General features: G+C 45.4%; 1 long non-coding RNA gene across 1 annotated transcript in view; it reads right to left on the bottom strand.

Annotated features, from left to right (window-relative positions):
• Positions 1-22,649, bottom strand: part of LOC309636039 — a 275,013-nt gene extending 252,364 nt beyond the window's left edge. Inside the window, exon 1 of the long non-coding RNA XR_014249201.1 lies at positions 10,583-22,649. This is a non-coding gene — a long non-coding RNA (uncharacterized lncRNA). The remainder of the gene's footprint in view (positions 1-10,582) is intronic.
• Positions 22,650-22,725: the final 76 nt, after the last annotated feature.

The following is a 22,725-nucleotide window of genomic DNA, read 5'->3' on the forward strand; positions in this document are numbered from 1 at the left end:
TCTAATTGATATATATCAAAATACAAAACTCAAAATAGTTACCTATGAAGATATAGAGAGACACGCAGACAGAGAGTTAGATGAATAGATAGCACTGCAGCAAACAACTACAAAATACATATTTTTTTCAAGCAATCAAGGAACATTTAAAATTTATACACTGGGTAATAAAGTAAGTCAGTAAATTTCAGCTGATTAAATTCAGAGAATGTTCTCTGACTGGAGGAAACCCCAAGGGTTGGCAAATTAAACAATACACTTTTAAATAGCTGATATGTCAAAGAAAACAATCACAGTAGAAATTAGGAAATATTTCAAACTAAACAATAAGGAAAACTCTACATATGAAAGTTTGTGGGATACATCTAAAGCCATGATTGGAAGGAAATTCACAGCCTTAACTTGAGAAAAGAAGATAACCTGAACATGAGCTATCAAGTATCCTAATAAAGAAACAGAATATAGAAGGAAGTAAATAATAAATTTAAGGACAAAAATTAAGGAATAGGAAACAAAAGTATAACTGACAGGAACAACAAAGCCATAAGCTGGCTCTTTGAAAAATTTATAAAATTTATTACTCCCTGGCAGAAAATGAGAAGGCACAAAATACCAATATTTGGAGTGAGCTATGATCACACAGATACAAAAATTAACCCAAAAGGGCTCATAAGCCTAAAGGTAAAACCTAAAGCTGTGAAACTTCTAGAAGATGACATAGCAAAACATCTTTGCAACTTTGGTTTAGGGAAAGATTTCTTAGATACATGTTTCATAAAAAACAAAACAAAACAAAACTGGTAAGTTGGACTTAACCATTATTAAGAACATCAACTTTTCAAAATAGAATGGAAAGGTAGGTCACAGATTGGGAAAAAATACTTGCAAGTCATATACTTTATAAAGGCCTTGCATCCAGAATATATTAAGAACTGTCAACACTCAATGATAAGAAAAACAATCCAATTTTTCAAATGAGCAAAAGATTTAGACAGACACTTCACGAAATTTTATATACAGATGTCAAATAAGCACTTGAAAAAATGTTCAGCACCATTAGTCATTAGAGACATGCAAATTAAAGCCACAGTGAGGTACTACTACATATCTGTTAGAATGTCTAAGATTAAAAAGACTGTCCAACTCTGTATTGGTGAAAATTTGGAGCAACTGGAGCTCTCACACTGCTGGTGTGAAAAAATAGTTTAATTGCTTGGAAAACATTTTGATAGTTCTTAAAAATTAAACATATACCTCCCTCCTACGTAATTCCTTGGTGTTTACCTAACAGAAATGAAAGCACATACCCACACAAGGATCTGTGCATGAATGTTCGTGGAAACTTTGCTGTGATAGCCAAAAACTGGAAATGACTAAAATGCTCATCAGCAGGTGAATGGATAAAAAAAGAGCGATACATCCATGCCATGGGATATTACTTGGCAAAAAGAAAGGGAGAGAATTATTGGTACGTGCAACAACATGGATGAATGATCTTAAAATTTTGATGCAGAGTAAAAAAGGCCAGACAAAAAGTGTACTTACTGTATGATTCCATTTGTATAAAATTCTAGAAAACAGAGCTACTCTACAGTGACAGAAAGTAGACCAAGGTTCCCTGAGGATGGAGTAAGGGAAGGCCAGGAGGGAGGAAATATGAAGGGACACAAGGAACTTTTTAGGCATGATGAAAAAATATATTATCTTGATTGTGGTGATGGCTTCACTGGTATATACATACATTAAAACTTATTAACAGTACATTCTAAATATGTCCAGATTATTCTATGTCAGTGACATACCAATAAAGCTTTTTTTAATAGGTTAGAGAAAGAATAACCAAATAAATCCAAAAAAATATAAGAAAAGAAACAATAAAGTAAGGAATAGAAACTTCTGAAATAGAAAAAAACAGAGAATCTCAGTAAAAACTGAAGCTGTGCCTTTGAAAAGACAAACAAAATAGAGAAAATTCTGATGACTGACTGAAAGAAAAGCACAAAAAATATCAAGAAGAAAGATAAATATTATTAAACAACTTCATGACAATACATTTGAAAACCTAGACAAAAAAAGCAATTTCCTAGAGAACATTATAACGATCTTGACTTAAAATAAAATAATTTAATAGACCTATGGCTATTAAATAATTTGAATTATTAGTTTAAAATAGATCTGCAAAATATCCACTTGGTTGATTTTACAGGCATAAACATTTTTGTCTTCTAATTATCTCTGCTTCCATTTTTCTGATTTCTTATCTGCATATGAGTCACTTTTTCTGCTTCTTCCCATGTCGGGTAATTTTTTATTTGCAATTGCTCACTGTAAATTTTGTGTTGTTGCATGCTAGGTTTTGTTGCCTTCCTTCAAAGAATGTTGGGATTTTTTTTTCTTGCAAGAAGTTAAGTTACTTAAGAATCAGTTTGATTATTACAAGGCTTGTTCTTAAACTTAATTAGAGTTGTTTCAGAGTTTGTTCTTGTTTATCTCTGCTACCTGGTTGTGACACTTCTGGAGTCTTCTCTGAATACTCTGAGTGTTCAAAGAGGATTCTCCAATCTGGATCCTTAGAACACTAACATGTTCCAGGCAAGTGTGATTTTGGGGCATAGTTCAGCTTATGGCTTCTCAGTCAATCTTTGACTGGCATTGAGGAATCTATCTATCTATCTATCATCTATCTATCTATCTATCTATCTATCTATCTATCTATCTATCTATCATCCATCTATCTATCTATATCTACCTGTCTATCCATCTATTTATCTTATGGAGCAACACATGCAAAGGCCCTGCGGTACAGAGTTTTAGAGTCTTTCTTGGCTTCTTTGTCTCCGGTTCTGTGCCCGCATTTCCCAGCTGTCTCAGCCACATGAAAATCTGTCTCCTCAACTTATAAGACCACTGTGCTCTGTTTAGCATCCCCCTTTCTGTATCAAACTAAAAAAGGCCTCGAGGTACGAGTTCAAGGTGATTGTTGGGGGTCACCTGTCTCCTTTCTCCCGGGGTTCACAGTTCTGAGATGCCTGTTGTCCAATGTCTGAAAACAGTTGTTTCATCTATTTTGTCCAGTCTTCTAGTGTTTTTGGAGAGGTGTGTGGTGGTGGTGGACGGGGTTTCTGTGGTTGCTTTAATGTGTGATTTCTAAGCAAATTTTCTGAGATTAAATAAAAAGAAATAATTATGAACATATTTTATAAAATTATATATTTTAGAGTTTTCTTCTCTATTATCTGAATTGAGTCTCATCTTCCAGGTGCCTAGTTATAAGGATTTTCTGTTTTTGGACTCTTTTCTGTTCTAACCTTCTTAAATGTAAAAGAATTGACCCTGAAGTGCAATCTGATTAAACTGATATAGTCATTTCCAAGAATGAAATCTGAGTCTTCTAGTTCTGATATACTGAAAGGATATATATCATCCAGGTTACTCCATCATATCCTTATAAAATTGTTTTGATGGTAAGAAACTTATTTGTATATTTCTCTATATTAACAGATTAAAAAGAAAGAAGACATAACAGTTTCAACAAACTCAGAGTAAAAATTTGATAAAAACTAATGATAAAGATGTCTTATCAAACAGGTAATGAAAAAAGTATTTAACTAGAAAATGGCATCTATCAAAATTATATAGCAAATATCATGTTTAATAGTGGTTATCAGAAGCATTCTTTTAATGCCATGAACAAGGTAAATATGCCATCATTATAATTTCCATTAAATATTGCAACTAACACAATGAAACAAAAAAGTATGAGGCAAGAAGATATAAGAATTGGAAAGGAAGAAATAAAACTGTCATTATTTGCAGATGATATGATTGTATACATAGAAAACCCAAGGATCTCTACAGATAAATAATTAAAATGAATAAAGAGCTTGGCAAGTTTACTAGATATAAGATCAATATACATAAATCAGTTCTTTCCTACATACCAGCAATAAGCCACCAAGAATGTAATTTTCAAGATACCATTTATTAATAGCACCAAAACTATAGTGAAGTCAACAGAACAAAAAAGTTTTTACTTTTTGATTAAATGTGTATTCCTGCTAAAAAGAACTAGTCTTTGAAAAATTGCCAGTTCTAAGTCGGAGAAATAGATGGTTAGCAAAAGTACAAGAAGAGCCTAGAATAGTATGTTCTTGTCAGAAATCACAGAAATGCTCAAAAATTATTTGGACAGATCAGAAGGATGTGGGAGGGAGCTTAGATTTAAAACTGTCCAAATTTGGGTCAGTTTGAAGGTCACAAAAAGTATCATTTTTTACTTTACAAAAAGTACCATCTTTAATTACTTTTTGTAAAGTAACGATGGTAATGGATTATAACACTTGGATCAAAAAGGAAACTCATGTGTCCATAGTGATAAGAAAGAAACACATTTGTCCATAGTGGGGAGGCTCTTCTATACAGATGATGGCCAGCTAATAAATGCAGAAAGAAGCTTAAAATGAAACATACTATTCTGCAACCACCCCATGCAATTGATTCAGACAAGGATAGTAAACAGATGCCAAAATGACTGGATGGAACCATACAGTCATATGGTTACAAAGTACCACCCCACAGATTGCTTCTTAATTAAAAAGAGGACAAAGCCTCTTTCCAAGAAAGAGAACTAGCAAAACTAACTTAAGCAAGTGATCAAACTTGGCATCACTAATAATGGGACAGGTTGCCTTTCTGTGTCTCTGTATGTGTCATTTTCCTGCCAACAAAGTCTATTAATCTTGAGGAAATAATCATAGATTGTGGGACATTCAGGGATACACCTGGACTGAACCTGGACACTTGAAAAGTGTTAGTTCCATGAAGGAATGTTGTAGTTTGAAATGGGTTAATTGCTATGTTACCCCCAAACTCAACAACTAATACTTGATTGGATCCAAGATGGAGGAAGACTGCTACTGAGAACATATTTTGGACAGCAGAGAAATTTACATGTGAACCATGTATCAGGCAATATTTAATCAGTTTCAGTGTCTCAGTTATGATAATAGTACGGCGATGTAAAAGAAGTTCCTCTTTTATAGGAAATAGATGCAAGTCATTTGGGGATGATGTGTCATGGTTTCTGCAGCTTGCTTTCTAATCATTAAAAGTGATTATGTGGTAAAACATTGATAATGCATGAATTTGGGTGGAGACTACGTGAGTATACATTGTACTAATTTTCTTTTCAATTTTTCTGTAGTTTTAGAAAAATCTGAAATAAAAGGCTTAGAGAAAAAGGGATAAACTGGTGGAAAAAGAAAACACAACCTTAATGAAGAAAATAATAAAACTTACTGGAAGGCATAAAAATAGAACTAAATATTCCATGCTTATAGATGGAAAAACCCAGTATTTTAAAGGTAGCAAGTCTACCCAAAATAATTCTAGTGTGAGTTTGTGGAATCCAGTAAGCTGTTTATAAAAAGAAATGGCAAGATAATATTGAAGAAGGACAAGGCAGGAGAACTCCCTCTGCCTGCTTTTGAGACTATTGATAAAGTTCTGGTAATTAAGATAGGGAGGCATGGTCCATAGGGTCAGGGCAGAAAGCCCAGCGCTTACCTGGGGACTTTATATGTGAGATAAGGAGGCTATAAGTTAGTAAAAGAGACCGTTACATACACGGAGCTGTGTCAATTGGTTATTCTGAGGGAAAACCAAAGTGAAATTAGATCCCAACCTTAGACATACAGAAAAGTAAATTCTACCAGAATTAAAAACTCACATATAAAAATCAAAACTTTATAACTTTTAGAAGAAACTTTTGGAACATATTCTCATGGCTTTGGAGTAATGAAGGGTTTTTTAAACAAAGTATGAAAACTGCAGGCCATAAAGAAAACAACGGTTGATACATTTGACAGATTTTTTTCAAGGGAGAGGGCACTGCATAGTAAAGAAAATAAAAGCTAAGCTAAGAGAAAACACTTGTAATATGTATTACCAGAATTTTTAAAGAATACTTAAAAATCAATTACAAAAATAGGAACAACCCAGTAGTAAAATGGGCAAGAGGTCTGAAGAGATAATTCATAGCAAGGAAATATAAATCATGAATAAACCTGTGAAAAATGTTCAACTAGGAAGTGGGGTGATGCAAACGGAAACAGTGAGATACTACTCTTCCCATCCATCAGACTGTCAACATTAAGTCATGATACCGAGTGCTGGTGAGGGATGGAGTGCAGGACGCTTTCATACACTGCTTGGGGTGGTAGAAACCATCGCAACCACATTGAAGAAAAACATGGCCCCAGGCAGCACTGTTGAAGATATACACAGTGAGACCAGGAAGACCCACTTCTCTGTAGGGCCCCAGAGAAGCTCTTCTCACGGCCCGTGATGGAAACAGTACACATTTGAAAACCAGAATCCAACAAATGGAAAAGGAAAACACGGTTAACATGCAATTTATAAAAGTTACATGCTATATATCAACATAGAACTATAAGGAGTTGGCTCATGCAGTTACAGAGATTGAAAAGTCACAGGATCTGCAGTTGGAAAGCTGTAGACCCCAGAGGGATGATGGTGCAGTGCCACTCTGAGCATGAAGGACTGAGAACAAGCACAGACCTGGATGTTTACGTTCCAGTGCAAGTCCAAGTCCAAAGGCAAGAGAAGACCAACGTCCCAGCTGCAAGACAGGCAGGCAGAGAGCAAATATGCTCTTACTCTGCCTTTTTGTTCTATTCAGACCTTCAGTGGGTTGGATGAATCATACCCACAAGGAGGAAGACTTTAGCCAACCTACCAGTTCAAATGTTAGTCTCATCCAGAAACACCTCATAGACGCACCCAGAGTAATATTTAACCAAATGTCTGGGCACCAGGCAAGTTGACATACAAAATTCATGATCACTCTGTGTGTCTGTCTGTCTGTATCTATCTATCTATCTATCTATCTATCTATCTATCTATCTATCTATCTATCTATCATCTATCTATCTATCATCTATCTATCATCTATCTATCTATCTATCTATCTATCTATCTATCTATCTATCTATCTATCTATCTATCTATCTATCACCTACCAAAAATTAACCACCACTCTGTGTGTCTAACTCTCTACCTATCTACCTACCTACCTACCAATCTACCATCACAGAGAAGAGCACTGTACAGCCAGATAACGCCTTGTCCTGTAATGGAGGACTTTGGCCTGGTTTGGCTCAGGAAAGGCCTCCCTGGGGAAGGACATCTCTGGGGAGAGCGGAGAGAAGGGAGCAACCACATGACTACGTCAATATAATATTTTTCTCCTTCACTTATTCAAAATTTTTTTTAATCCAAAGCAACTGCTAGATTAACAACAGACGGTTTGCCGGGATATTATCAGGTGAGAGCTTAGGAAATTCAAATTGCTCAAATGGTGGTGTATTTGGAGAGCCCTGACTCACCTGACTTTCCTCCCAGAATACGCCAAGGAGAGTTTAATGCCCTCAAGGACTCAAAAAGCTTTTATGGATAACGTAAGGCCTTTTCCACAGTGGCATTCACGGTCCCACTTCTGTGTCCTTTTTTTCCTAACATAAGATTTGTTTGCAGTGGCTACTGTGAGTCACATCTGTCACCTTATCTGACATCCCGAGTGGAGGAAATGGGAAATCCTTTTAAAAAGCTGGTGCTAAAATCCTCTGGCAGCCCTCACCCACTCCAGTCTAGCGCCAGCCCCCATGAGTGTCTCCCTCTCCTGGTCCCCCGAAGGCTTTGAGATTGACAGCTAAACCACAGACTGTCATGGAAATAAAATATAGTTCTAATTTTCCTATTTATTTGTAAAGATGTAAACATGTTTTCCTGCAGCCCTGCCGCAAGCTCAGCTCTGTTCTCTAAAAACTATTGTAAAGTGACGTTTTAATTTTTTTTGAAAAACTGGATTATGGATAACAAAACATGCAGCAAAAGGAGTCATTAAAATGCATATTGTAAAATTGAAACTTAAGTGTCAAGTTTTTATAGCAGTCTGTCAAATGCTTGACAATTAAAATAGCTGTTTTTAAAATTTTAATGAGACACAAAAAGGGTGAAATGTGCATGGAGATTGCACATTTTCAAGACTGCACATTTTTAGCATAACAAGTCCATTCTATATCATTACGGTAATGCCCCATTTGTAAAATTCACCATCTATTTTTAATTAAATTAGTGTATGTCATTTATTATGGGCATTATGTTTATTAATCTTTAATATTTAATTTAAGATGACTTATCTGAGTAAAAGACAACTTAGCACAAACAAGTAGACACCCCGAGAAGTAATGGTTTTGTGGTTCTGAAGGCAGTAAGTATGTTTCATCCTTATTTTTTACAGCTAAAGCTTGAGTAAGTTTAGATGTGTCTTTCCTCTTCTATTACAGAAGAGGAAAGAAATGTATATATTATAATATTGCAGACAAGCGTGCTTCATGACGTCAGCTTCTTGTTGTCCTGAGTCCTGCTGCTTGCGTTTGTTTGAAATAACCATAATCCCTCATTCTCAGACCATTTACTAATTTCCTAAATTCTTCCATGAACAGCATCGCAGCTGATGTCAGGAAATACACGTTTTCTGTCCTCTCTTATATCTAAATAATGGTTTAGTTTATGATGGTCAGAGGGTGGTTTATTGAAGACGTCATGTGACAGCACATTAGATGCACCGTTTTGGTTGCGTCCTGGCTTCAGTGATTCTTGTCCAAGCAGCTCAGAGAAGGAGGCCCATTAACTGGCCCTTCTTGCACACAGGAGTACGGGTGGGAGCATCCTTCATCACTAGTAACGTTGCTCCTCTTCAGAGAGCTTAGACTCTGTCTTGTTACTTAGAAATATATTTAGAATCCTGACTTGGTTTCATTGAGGTGATAACGATGAGAAAAACCCAGTGGTGGCTATAGGATGGTATGAGGAAGGATGTCTGTTTAAGATTTGCCTCTGCTTCTTTATTCCTTCATCTGGTGAACTGAGGAGGACTCGTGTATGCGTGCATGGAAGTGTGTGTGTGTGTGTGTGTGTACATGTGTGGATGTGCCCATGTGATCTAAAAGAAATGCAGATATTGGGGGCCTCATAGGGTCATCTGGACTGTGCTCCAACCCCCAGGGGTGTGCTGCAGAGTCCCTGGGGCAGCCCTGGAGCTCTACCCCCTTCTCTGCCTATGGCCACAGCAGTACTTGAGACCAACTTCGGAGTAAAGACCTTAAGGGAACCCTCCTACACTGTTGGTGAGAATATAAATTGGTGCAGCCACTATGGAGAACAGTATGGAGGTTCCTTGAAAAACTAAAAATAGAGCTACCATGTGATCCTGCGATTCCACTCCTGGGCACATATCCGGAGAACACCATAATTTATAAAGATACATGCACCCCAATACTCATTGCAACACTGTTCACAACAGCCAAGACATGGAAACAACCTAAATGTCCAACGACAGAGAAATGGATAAAGAAGATGTGGTACATATATACAATGGAATATTACTCAACCATTAAAAAGAATGAAATAATGCCATTTGCGGTGACATGGATGGACCTAGAGATTATCATTCTAAGGGAAGTAAGTCAGACAGAGAAAGACAAATATCATATGATATCACTTATATCTGGAATCTAAAAAAATGGTACAAATGAACTTATTTACAAAAGAGAAACAGACTCACAGACTTAGAGAAGAAACTTATGGTTACCAGCGGGGAAAGATGGGGGGTAGGGATAAATTGGGATTTTGGGATTTACATGTACACACTGCTATATTTAAAGTAGATAACCAACAAGGACCTACTGTATAGCACAGGGAACTCTGCTCAATATTCTATAATAACCTAAATGGGAAAAGAATTTGGAAAAGAATAGACGCATGTATGTGTATAACAGAATCACCTTTCTGTACACCTGAAACTAACACAACATTGTTAATCAACTATACTCCAATATAAAATACAAATTAAAAAATAAATTTAAAAAAGAATAAATTAATTATCATATTAAAAAAAATAAAGACCTGGGTACCTTCTCCTCAGCATCAAATATAAATTAAAAAATAAATTTAAAAAAGAATAAATTATCATATAAAAAAAAATAAAGACCTTGGTACCTTCTCCTCAGCATCAAATGCACACTCAGCACATCTTCTGCTCCTAGAAGTGATGCTTCTCAATATAATCATCTTGGTGAAGGAACAACCCAGGCCAAGGAATCTAAAGAAGCAAAGACCTAATTTTCCTGTAAATATCAGCAGGATACCAAAGTGAAAGCGGGGCGGCAACCCAGGAGCACCCACGGATCAGTATCTATTTCCCATCATCTGTTTCCAACTTCAGATGGAAATGTGAGTCTCAAACTTTGCTGATTTCACTTGGAGACCTAAAAGCATGTTGTAATTATTTCCAAATAAAGGCAACTTGTTTTGTAAATACGACCATTAGAGTGATTTGCATTTACTGTATTTAACTCAGCACATTAATGGATAGTTACATATTCATTTGGTTGGAGGGAAAATTGTGCACTTGCAATTGCTATTGTTTTATGAATCTATGAATAGCTCAGAATTCGTAGAAGCCAAGATTCCATGTGCATCTTCAATTTTATTTCCTCACAGATAACAAGAATCCATATCAGGGAGTGAAGGTGGAAATCACTCACAACTTGTAACCTCTCTGTGGTATAAGTTGGAAAGCTAACTACCTTCCATAGCGTAACTGGGACACTCCGGACAATTTCACGTGGAGAAGCAGCTGATAATAACAAATAATGGCTTGGCTGGTACCTTTGCCCAATCTCTTCATCTCTGGGTCTGATTACTGTTGGGTCAAATCCACAGAGAGACAGTTCCATGTCGGCAGCAAAAACAGCTACGAGTGGGGCCTCCGAGATCTGACAGCCCCTCGTATACACAGACTCAAATCCTGGACCAATCTCAGACACCTGGAAGACAACTTTGACCATGGGGATAAGCAAATGGGGCCTCTGCACGGGACTTTGGCTTGGATCCCAAGCATTTTCCCTTGACGGAGAGACCTGGAAGCCCTGGGCTGAGCAACAGTAAGAAAGCAAAGTGATAAACCAAGAATGATCAGGCCCAGTGGTGGCATCAAGAAGTCTTAGCCATTTGTGGAGGAGGAAAGCACCAGACAAATTAATAAAAAAAAAAAAAAAATAGCCAGAGGAATTAGGAAAACAAAACAAATGGGGCCATTTTTGTGCGGGGACAAATGGCCCTACACACGTCAGCACCTCCTGAGGGCACCCTGTAAACCAGAGCTCAGCACCATAATTGATGGTGCTAATTATGGCCTTGTCATTAGGGGAAGTTAAATGATGTTCAGACTCTGCTTAATTATGTTGTTCTTTGTAGGGGCGCATATGCTACCTTTTATAAAGTTTTCCATACAAATGGCTATAATTTTTGAAGTTCCTGATGTTACCCGGAAACCTTAGTTACCCAGAAAACCAATTTCTCCATCCTGCCTCATTCCCCAAAGAAGACACACAAATGAGACATCTTTGGAGCTCAATTCATTGGCCCATTACAATGCACCAGATAGATGAGAAGAGTCCAGCAAAGGGTATAGATGGCTTCAAGGGAAGCCCTCACTTGGGCAGGCTGGAGGGCAGAGAATAGACCACCCACACCCCTGGTTCCAGAGCAGCCAGACCTCGAAGACCCACGCGGGTGTTTCAGGCCCTCTGGTCTCACTGGAAGACTCCCCCTCCCCCTCAGAACGAAAATCAGAAGATGGCAGCTTTCCAGAAAGCTGAACAGTGGCGCAGGAAGAAGCTGGACTTCAGGAACAGCACAACTGGGGGAGCTCCAGGTCTCCTTACTCCAGGTTCTGGGAGCTACTTAACCTCCTGAGCCCAGTTTTCTCATGTGCAAATGGGAGCAGTGACTCTGCCCTGAGGGTTGAAGGTTTGCCTGGAGGCCTCTTATAATAACAGGTGAAAGTGCCTGGTCTGTGCCAGCCTTTGTGGGCTCAAGACAAGTCAAGGTACTTTCTTCCCCTTTTCCTGGTGTCACAGGCTGTGAGGAGGGGGTGGGGTGCTTGGCAGGTGGAAAGTTACGCTCTGGGCTGTGCCAGCAGAGCTGGGTCAGCTTCTTCCATGGAACGTGGCCATGGGGTGACTGAGGGCCTGTCACACAGAAGTCACCAACCTCGGCTTTGGAGTCAGATGAACTTGGGTTGACTGTATTATTATATATTCACTTATTATATCCACGTATTAGGTGTGATCTTGGGCAAATGTTGCAGAGGTCGCTAAATGCCACCCAACATTAATTCGCCCTTCTTTCTTAGCAGTAGAACCCAGATTTTATTTGGGGTAGCAATGTGCCCAGGTAAAAGGAGATTTTCTCAACTTTTTTTTGTGTGCCAGCTAATGAGATACAAGCAGAAATATTGAGAGGGAAGGCTGTTAAAGATTGTTGACCTAGTTGAGAGATGAGTCTGTGTCTTCCTTTTCTCTTTTCCCTCTTGCTGCTCATTGGAATATAGACATAAAGGTTGGCACTCTGGCAGCTATTTGGGGCCATGAGGTGAATTTGTAGATGGAAGCTGGATGCTGAGGATGACAGCTGAAAGATAAAAGGAACTTAGGTCCCTGATGGCTTCATGAAGCTGTCAAACCAGCCTTGAACTGCTTTCCTTTGAATTTAAATGAGAGACTAAGAACTCACGTGTTACAGCCACCAATACTAGGATTCCCTTTTCACTGAGCTGAATCCAGTCCTAGCTAATACAATAAGTCACTGGGTTTGTGGCCTTTCTGCTTCTGGGAGCAGGTAGAGAGGGGAGGCCCAGGGGGCACTGCTGGATGCTGGTGGTCTCTGCAAGCCTGCTCAGCCAGTGGCAAGGATGAGGGCCTGACAGGTGTGCAAGAGAGCTCAGGAGCACAGATAAAGAGGCCAGAGAACGGAAACCTGGGCAGAAGATGCTGGACCGTAGGGCCAGAAAAAAAAACTAAAAGGGGTGTCGGGGAGAGCTTGCGGCAGCTTTCTCTCTGAGTGGGTTAGGGGCTCCCTGGAGACGTATGTCCAGGACTCTGGGGTATCCACCCATGGGGGAGGAGACCCGAAGAAGGAAGCCTGCCAAATATTTGCATTCATGTTGAATAGAGAGGTATTTTTCTTTCCCTTTCCCTTTATTCAAAGCAGTCCCACATACATGAGTTCATTTAAGCTCACATCCACCCCGTTAGAGAGGGACTCTGAGGGGTCAAGTGTTTGGTTCAAGGTCACGGAGCTAGTGAGTAAAGACACGCGCCTTCTGTTCTAGGCCCAGTGTTCTTTCCTCTCTGTCACCGCTGCCTCATTAATTCATGAGTGCTCAGCTCTGCAGGGACTTTGCACCGGGAGAGCCAGCAAGAGCTCGCCAGAAATGATTTCTTGATGAAGTAAAAGGGGCGGGCTCTTCTCACCCGACTTTAGACCTGAAAAAAGCACAGCTTTCCAGAATCTGCAAGAACTTCCACCAGGAAGCAGAAAAGGACACTGCTGTGCTTGGGCCCCCCCCCCACACACAGGGGAGGGCTTATCTCCCTGCTCTTCTCATATTCCTGGGCTGACATCCTGGGCGACCTGCAGGGGCCGGGGTGAGGTGGCAGAGAGGGCACGGGACGTTGGCACCGACCTCACCCTAGCTGGGGAGCCTGGTGGCAGGTGGGGAGTGACAGGAGACTCCTGTGGAAATAGAAGGGCCCTGCGTTTGTGACCCAGGGTCTAGGAAGACCACCCAGTGGCCATGGTGGTATTTCAGGGCACGGGTTTGGAATTCGGTATGCAGTTGGGGTCCCTCTTAGGAGGAGAACGTGGGGAAAGAAGCATTTGCTAACAAATTGATACGTGAGTTTATTTATTCATTCATCATCTCACTTACTGAGCATCCATCATAATCAAGGCGTTGGGGGCACAGGGGAGAGAATTCTGGCCTGTCACCTACTCACCAGACAACCCTGGATGTGCCCCTTCTGCGGGCCTCAGTCTGCCATTCTTCCAGCCTTAATTTTCTGCAAACCCCATGGCATAGCCCCTCTCCTTCCAAATAAAGTTGAGTGCTTTGGACATTCTGTCACCGGGGCTCTGTAATTGGCCACAGGGACTCTGGGCCTCAGCTTGACTCCGCCGGGAACCCCTCCCTGCCCCCTCACCACCCCGAGAAGGAAGAGGAGCTGGTGGAGACACTTTCCACACTCTGCTCTCCCTGACCTACCCCCGAGAGGTCTTGGAGAGGGGTGGGGGCTTGTAGAGGGCCCATGACTCTGATCTCGTCCTTCCCAGACCCAGGTGTGTGGAAAGGACAGCACTGGGCTGATTTAGGGGAGCTCCTCCTCCCTGCTGCAAGGGAGATGAAGCACAGGCCAGTGCAGGGCCCCCGTGACACAGCCTCGGTCCATATGGTGCATGACCACCTTCAGGACGGGGCCCGTAGTACTCGTGGGCTCAGGGGGTTCTGACACTGACACCCTTTAATGGATTAAGAAATGAAAACCAGAACATTTTTAGAGATAGGCTAGAAGGCACAGAAGGACTGTGTGAGTGAAGGCTAAGGGCAGAGGCTGGCAGGGCCAGCATCAGGGCTACTTAACTTCCCTGGACCTACCTGTAAACCTAGGATGCTAGTAACGATACCAGCCATGCCGACAGCCTCGTCTGCTGTAAGGATTAGAAGTGTAACCTGTGTACAGTGTTCGGGACGCGGTCCCAGCACAGGTGTCAACATGTACTGGTTCCTCTCACCCTCTTCCTCAGCATCCTCATCCTCGTCACCATCATCGTCTTCATCATAGTCTTTGGTGGGGCAGCTCTGGGCATAAGCGGATCCCTGGATTCTGAAAAAAAATGTCAAGCCTTGCCTTGGTGCGGAATTTAGACTCAGATCCTTGCTTCGGTTTCAGGTGCTTCTGGAACTCCTGGGCTGGGATCCTGGCCCCAGGGTCTGTTGGACCCAGGCTGTTGTCCCCATGAACTGGTTTCCTCCCTGAGGTCTCTCCTGTCCCTGGTTTCTCCCTCTGGGAACGTGGTCCTCTCCTGCCACTCACCTCCCTCCTCCAGCCTGCCCCTCATCCACACTGTGCTGTATCCGGGGGCACCCGGGGGAGGGATTGTCCCACACAAGCAAGTGGAACTGAGAATCCGGGTGACTCCCTCCCAGGTGCCTGGGCTGCCCCGCGGGGCCCTGACCACACTCGCCCTGCCTTAGCCCAGAAGCCGCCGTCTCACGTCCACACCCCAGCTAGCCAGGCAGATGGGGCAGAGAGGATGAATAATTAGCCTCCACGCCACTGGGTTCAAGCTAATACTCAGAACCAGGTATGACATCAAATCATTTCCAGGGGGACAGAAATGTCATGAAGACGGGGATGGTGCCGAGAGGCCGCTGTCAGAAGCAAACAAGAGAAAGGGTATTAACCCTTCCAGGGGTGAGCGGCCCTAAAGGCTGTTTTCCTTAGCTACAGGCTGGAAACCACTTCTCTGTGAGGCTGCCACCCTCAAAACCAGTCCCTGGGGGGCTCAGGAGCCTACCTCAGGCCTAAAGACTTGTTGTTTTTCTTTGCTACAAAGTCTGCGATTTCAGGGTCTATTTGTGTCTATTATGCAGAAAGACATCCCTGCCAGCTGCAAAAAGCCTGGGACCGTGAGCTTAGAAATGGAAATTTCCCCTCCTCATCCGGCAGCCACCAGCCCAAGTGATCCCTGAGGGGGCTGTGGGAGCAGGAGGCCCCAAGACAGAAAGTCTTGCAAAGCACAGAAAAGCCTGTTCTTGGAGTCTTGATTACATAACAAAAACAGAAATGCTGCTGGCACGGTTCTGAGTGTGCTGCTGGCTGTGGGGGGAAGCGCCCCAGCCCCTCTGGCCAGAGCACGCGGTGGGAAGAGGCACGGCCGGTCCCCGCCTCCCCGGCTCCCAGCACCCAGCTTGACCCCCAGAGGAGCTGCCCCCGCCCCTAGCTCCCCGGCAGCCCCTTCCCATCCCAGGGAGCAGCCGGGGGTGGGGGGGGTGGGTGGGGTGGGGGGGGTGGAGAGTGGGCCTCCAGCCTGCCTGTGCCTTCCGGCCTTTGTCCTGCTCAGCACACTTCCCCTTCCCGGGTCCTACCAATCCTTCAGGTCGATTATGCTACAAATGTGTGCTGCGTGTGTGTGTGTGTGTGTGCGTGTGTGGTGCGTGCGTACGTGTGCGCGTGCGTAAGAGAGAGATATCGACCAAAAGAGAAAAAAAAAAACCTGACGCTGGGTCTGTTGTTCAAAATGTGGTCCAGGTTTCGCATTTGGTGATTGCTTCTTTCTCAACTGGGCTCCTGCCCCCGTGCTTCTGTGTCAGGTTTTCCTGGCAATTTGGCGGAGCTATTAATGCATTAATTGAGATGAACACCCTGACGTGCTGACACATTCGGGAGGCTTATTAAGAGCCGGAAAGTGTGTGTTGCCGCATGAGCCTTTCCAAAGTGAGCCGAGTCCGTCTTCCTTATGGAGAGGATGGCGGAACCTTGATTAAATTATCCAAAACCCTCATCAAAGAACCAGAAGCTTTCAGTCAGAGGAAGGATGCTGGGCCGGCAGGTGCTTAAAAGCAACACGAAACAGGAGGACATCAGCGGATTCAAAGCGGTGTAGACTTTGGCAGACTTTAAGGACTGGAATGGCCCAGAACCCCCATTGCTCAATTGGACAAAGTGACCAATTAACTATGTAGAGCCTGGAGATGGGGCCATCGCTCAGCTGCCTTTACTCTTATTTGGATAAAGTATCCAAATATTGTAATATACAGATATATATCCATTTGAGGTTTGTTGTGTGATAAGACAATATTTGATGCTTTCGGAGGCTGGGAAAATATTAAAAGCAGGAGCTCTGTGATTTTAAAATTTCATTACAGAGGTTTCAGCTTTCTTTTCTCTTCCCCTAATCTCTCCTTCTGCTGTGAGAGGCTGCACAAAATAATAATTAGGCAGGATGTGGGAATGTGGCTCCACGGGAGGGCGGGGGGGGGGGCCTGGTAACCGGCGAGCAGAGGCTCAGCCAGCAGGGTGCGGAGGGGGGCCCGGCCCCATCAGACGCAGACCGCGGGGCTTCCTGCGAGCAGGGCCTGGGCTTGGCCGGGGTCAGTGACCCAACCAGCCTCCCGACCTCATTCTGCAGTCACGGGCGAGCCGGGCAGGAAGGGCTGTCCCCTGTGGAAGCTCGGGCTGCCCATGCAGGACCGGGGCCAGGCAGCTGGGCAGCGGGGGGTCCCTGTGCTCCCACTGGGCTCAGCCACCAGGACTGTGGACCGGACTCCTGTTCTTTGTGCGCATGAAGTCAGGACCCCGGACCTCTGGATCCAGGACGTCAAGGTCTCTGAATGCAAACAAGTGAACCCACGGTGGCCAAGGTCTCTGCATCCGGCCCTTGTCCTGTCATAGGGAGACTGCGGCTACAAGACAATTTCTAGTTCACTCCCTGAGGCCACGACTGAACCGCTCAGCTGTTCACAGCAGCTCAGCTCTGTGGGTGTTTGGCGGGGAGCAGAGGGGGGTTATCTTTCCATCCGGCAGACGTGCCCCTCCCCCATCTCTCTGTGGGCCTCCCGCCTGTTCTGTCCTCTCCCGGCCCCTCCTCTGCCTCTTCTTCCTCCTCATCCTCTTCTCCGGCCTCATTAGAACCTGTGTCCTGACTGGGCATCACCTAATCGGTACCTACTGGAAGACTCCAGTCAGAGCTGGATGAAATTAAACCTTCTCCTGCAGTGATGCATTTGTGATTTGAAAAAGGGTCCTTTCCCATTAATTAACAAAGAACACGTAGTTATGTGGCCCTGGAGAGGAAGGGTGGAGAAGAGTTGGGGTTGATGGGAACAGCAATCAAGAACAGCTGTAGTGGTTTCCGGGGCCAGAGGATCCCGCCTGGGAGGGCTCTGCCCATTCTGTACGGTAAATCTCATTAACACGGGGGCGTGTCTCCTTCCTTCTCTGGGGGCACTTACCGCTAAGTGGGCGACACTCCATTATATTGGTACTTGCAACCACGTTGATACAACGGGCCCTTTTGAGGCTGAGATCCCAGATGGCTGTGGAAGTGTTATCTGAGGTCCAAGCACAGTCGCTGGTTCAGAGATGGAAGACCCGCCCAAGCTGGTCCTTGGCCACGGCGGGGGCAGCTGTGGAAGCTGCTCCAGGTTCACTTGGCTTGTCTTAAAGCACAGATTCTTCTCAATCCGTGATAAATAAAACCCACTGTGTCAACACAGAGAGTAGGGTTGAAAAAGGACTTGTATAACTGAGAGATGGTGAGAAATATTCAGCGAGTAACCCCGCTCCTGGACCTCTGCCTCCCAGACTGGGCTGTGGAGGGACCAGGCTCGAGCTTCACGTGCAACCAAGGCAGATGGAAGTTCTCGCCCTGGGCAACTTAGCTTGGTCAGGACACATGCTCACTGCTCAGAGCGCTGCTCCTTTGCAGGGCTTTTCAAGAGTGTAAGGACCAGAGGACAGGCACCGTCCTTCTTCTCCACATACACACAGCGCCAAGAACAGTGCCATTCACATGGCCAGCAAAGGAGGACCACATGCGGGCCAGCGGACAGTCAGAGGGAGAACCTGCGGATTGAATGCTCAAGGTCATTCATGTATTAGACAGGAGGGCAAAGTCCAGGCAAGAGTTTGCGTGAACATTATGCACGTGTTTATGTTAATCAGATTGGAAAATAACTATCCACAAGTTGGTTCAGCACATTTCAACAAAGTCAGTGCGAATGATAAAGACGGTGGCACTAGCAGTGATGAACGTTTCTGTGACACTCTCATGTCAGTGGCCTTCACGACAGTCCTGCAGAGTCACTTGTGGTATCAGACCTGTTTAGCAGATGAGAACAGTCACGAGATTAAGTGCCTTTTGCCCAAGGCCGCAAAGCCGACACATGGTGGGGCTAGTCCTGCAAACAGTCTGCATCTGTTCGAACTCCAGTTCTCCACAAGGCGCTGGGCTGAGCACCAGAGAGACGTGGATGTAGTGATGGCATCCATCGGCTCGCTGCCTTTCTGCCTCCTTCTCAGAGAGTCTTCTGTAGGCTCCAGGAGTGGACAAGTGCCCCCTGACCAGGAACGTCACCCCCCGACAAGGCATGGGTTTCTTCATTGGCCCCTCTGATCCCTGGGGCACCCCCTGAGTACTGGAGGTCCTGGTCCAGCTGCTGCATCCAATCTCCCAAGGGGTCCGTGCAGTGGGCATGGCCGTGTGCTGATTCCTCTCGTTCTCCAAGGGGCCCTCCCTGGGGCTGGAGGTGCTGGGTCCAGGTCCAGCTCTGGCGGCACCGCTGATGTAAGTGTGGTGGAAATCTCCCCCTGCAACCTATACTGCAAACTCTATTTTATAAGAAATCTTTTTGTTCTTCACAATATTTATTATTTAGTCATCCTCACGGACAATGGCAGCTCTCGGCTCTAATTTACTTTTCTTTTTGACTTCTTTAGAGAGAGCAAGAGAAATGCCCTTCTGCCTACCAAGCTAACAAAACTGTCATTTTCAGTTTGCAATTACATGTTCTATCTGCTCACGTGTTGGACCTCCAGCTTCTCAAGGGGAGGGTCCTATTCGTCATCTTTGTCCCTGTCTGTCCCTGGCGCCCGCACAGCAGGGACACTGTGGGTGAGCTTGGTGCCCTCCACGCCGAACCAAACAGCCAGGGCTGCGTCCCTAGCCTGTCTTCAGAGGCGACCACAGGAGGACAGAGGGGCCGCCCAAGGGCTGTGTTGGGGTCCAGGCCGCTCCGGCATTAGAGGAGGACTCCAGGGCTGGAGTCCGCAGTTGGAATGATCTTCTTACCACTGGGTGATAACTTGTCCCAGCTCCAGCACAGCGGTTGAGGGTGCAGGCTCGGGAACTAGACCGGCATGAAGTAAAACCCCAACTCTGCCAGTAGGGCTTCCTGACTTTGGGAAACCCACTCCGCCTCTGAACTCAGCATCCTCTGCCGTAAAATGGGGTGACTGTGTTGAGCCCACAGGGTGGTTGTGAAGATGAACGGGCAGTGCCCGGGGTGCCCACAGTCGTGGTGAGAGTTATTGCCATGCACGGAGCAGGGCAGGAAGAGGGGAGGCCGGGAAGCCGGTGAACTTCTGAAGAGAGGCCCCCTCCTGCGGCTGCCACCTCCAACACACTGGAGGCGGGAGTGGGCGTGGACCACAGGGACCTCTCCCTCCGCCTGCGTGTTCATGTCCCTGCTTCTACCCCCTTGACACCTGAATATGGGACAAATGTGCCTGAGCTGAGAACTGAGGACTGACTAACGCTTGCTTCAGGGGTGACCCCCTTTCTAGGCTGGGCACCGGAGCTGGAAGGGGTCACACCCGCAGGCTCAGACCAGAGGGGGCCCCCGCAGGAAGATGGGCCTCTGCTGTCCCCTTGCACTTGGGTTGGAAGATCCCGACAGACGGAGAGTCAGGGGTGACATGAGCCAGGGTGGGGACAGGACTCCCTGTGGATCTGACAGCCGGCTCCAGAGACAGCCTGGCCGGGTGCTCGTGGTTGAGTCTACGTACAGTCGTATATAATTATACACTTGCTTTTTTGGTAACCATAATGCTATATTTTTTCTATGAAAAAGGCCATAAAACAACAACAGTAATAATAACTCTGCTTGCTTGGCAAATAGAGGAGGACAGGTATATTTTTCTCTTTGGAGTTTTGGAGTTTAAACACCGCCATCTTTATTTCTCCTGTCACCTAACTTCTTCTGTAATAACACTGTTCCCTTAGAAATGCTCCATAAACCGCCCCCTCGCTTCCCAGGCCAGTCCTAGAGCTCCCAGAGTAGAACACCGAGACCCCAGATTAGAGGGGGAGGGGGATATTTTAGGACCAGTGTGAAAATGTTGTTGCTGCAGCTCTAAAGTAAGAAGTGAAATTGCTCCCATATTGGGTATTGATACCCTTTGCACGGCAGAAGCATTCATCTGAAATGCATTCCTTGGCAGGTGGAATGGTTCCAGGCCTGGGGACCATGGAGGAGGGATGGTCAGATGGAGAGAGCTGGGGCTGAAGGCAGCCCTGGACTTGGAGCCTGAAGAAGATGGGAAGTGGGCAGCAAAGGAATGTGAGTGCTGTCTTCACAGAGGATAGAGCTTCTGGTCACCTGGATTCCCAGTGCCTCGTGGATGTCCCAGGGTGGGAAGTGTTTCTCCGGCTGGGGTGCTCTGGGTGCCCAGCTCAGTACACCAGCTTGGCCCCCAGGGGGCCTGGGCCAGGGTGGCTCTGGACACCTGAACTCATTTCCAGCCCACTGTCGCTTCTGAGCTGCCTGATTGCTTTCCTGGCTGACCTTCAACAGGCTTTAAGTCTTACTTTTCCTGAGCTTCCAAACTGTCCATCAACTTATCTGTGATTTAGAAACAGGAATTGTATGTAACAGGAAGCGGCCTTCCTAAGGAATCTAGAGAGTGAATCCTTTTGGAAGATCAACTATTATTTCCAAGGGCACATGCCTAGCCAGCAACCTAGTAAGAGCTTCCACCCAGGAGAGTGGTTTCTAAGTCAGGTCGAATTCCCCTGCACCCGGCTGGAGGGGTGGTTATTCACGTAATTCACCCAACTCTGGGTAAACCAGCATCCTATTCTGCAGAAAGGTTTGATTGCAGGTTTCTGCTCCCTCACAAGGCAGCTTCAGATGAAATAATAATGAACTAGGGGTGCTTGGACCCCCCTTGCTCAGCCTCCTGGGCTGGGGACCGAGTGGCACTGAGAGTGGGAATGGGTTCGTTTGGTTTGGGCTGTGGTGAGAGGCCCCTCCCCTGCTTGGCTCATCCCTTTGGAGGCCCCCAGCGTGCTGGACATTCCAGGCTTGGCTGAGGTCTCCGTGAGGCTGCCTCCTTGCTTCCTCTCGGAGTGAGCTCAGCTGGTCCCCGCCGACACTCTTCCAGAGACCCTCCTTTGTGAAGCCTTTCTGCACCTCTTGAGGCTCTGTCTTCTCCTCCTGCTGCCACCTGCTTCTCTTGGAGCCCTGAGCACCTGATTGGCTACGTGACTACCTCCATCCCTAGAAAGGGGTTTCTGGAAGAGGATGACCTGCCTGTCTTGTTCCCTACTGTATCCCCACGTCCTGACCCCCAGCAGCATGACGGAAATTCCAGTAGTTTCTCATGTTAGCACCATATTGGCATCTATCAATCATTGAAGTGCCAGGCACTGGGCTAAGAATTTAACATCTGACGCATCGTTTATCTCCGCGCCGCCACAGTAGCTTCATCGTCCTGAAGCCCCCGTGGTACTTCCTCTTACAGTGAGGAAGCAGAGGCACAGAGAGCTCCAGAACAACAGTACCCAAGGGGCAGAGCGAGGGAGGGATGGAGCTGGAGTTTGAACCCTGGAATCTGACTGCCAGCCATGTGTGTCCTAAATCAATGGGAGAGCACCCAGTGGGTGTGAGGGGAACCCCCAGCACAGGAACGAGTGGACAGAAGGATGCTGTCGGCCAGGAATGCAGCAAAGAGGGACACACTCTGGGCCCCAGAGGCCCCCAGCCCAGTAAGACTGCCCTGCCCAGTGGGGTTTCCTGAGGGCCAGAGCCGACAGCTGGCCACGTGTCCTTTGGTGTTATTAAATAGGGAGTCGTGTCACTGTAGCCCTGGTGAGTCTAGAAGAGACTTGGAGGCAAGCATCCTGCTTCCTCTGTGAGAGCCCAAACCCCATCGCCCTGGGCACGGGGACCCCAGGGACAGCCAGCCCAGAGCCCGAAGGACCCCAGCATCCCTGCTCGCCCTGTGAGGGCCGCCT

This window comes from Balaenoptera borealis, assembly GCF_965194805.1.
Source record: "Balaenoptera borealis genome assembly, chromosome: 10".
In the NCBI taxonomy this organism is placed as follows: domain Eukaryota; kingdom Metazoa; phylum Chordata; class Mammalia; order Artiodactyla; family Balaenopteridae; genus Balaenoptera; species Balaenoptera borealis.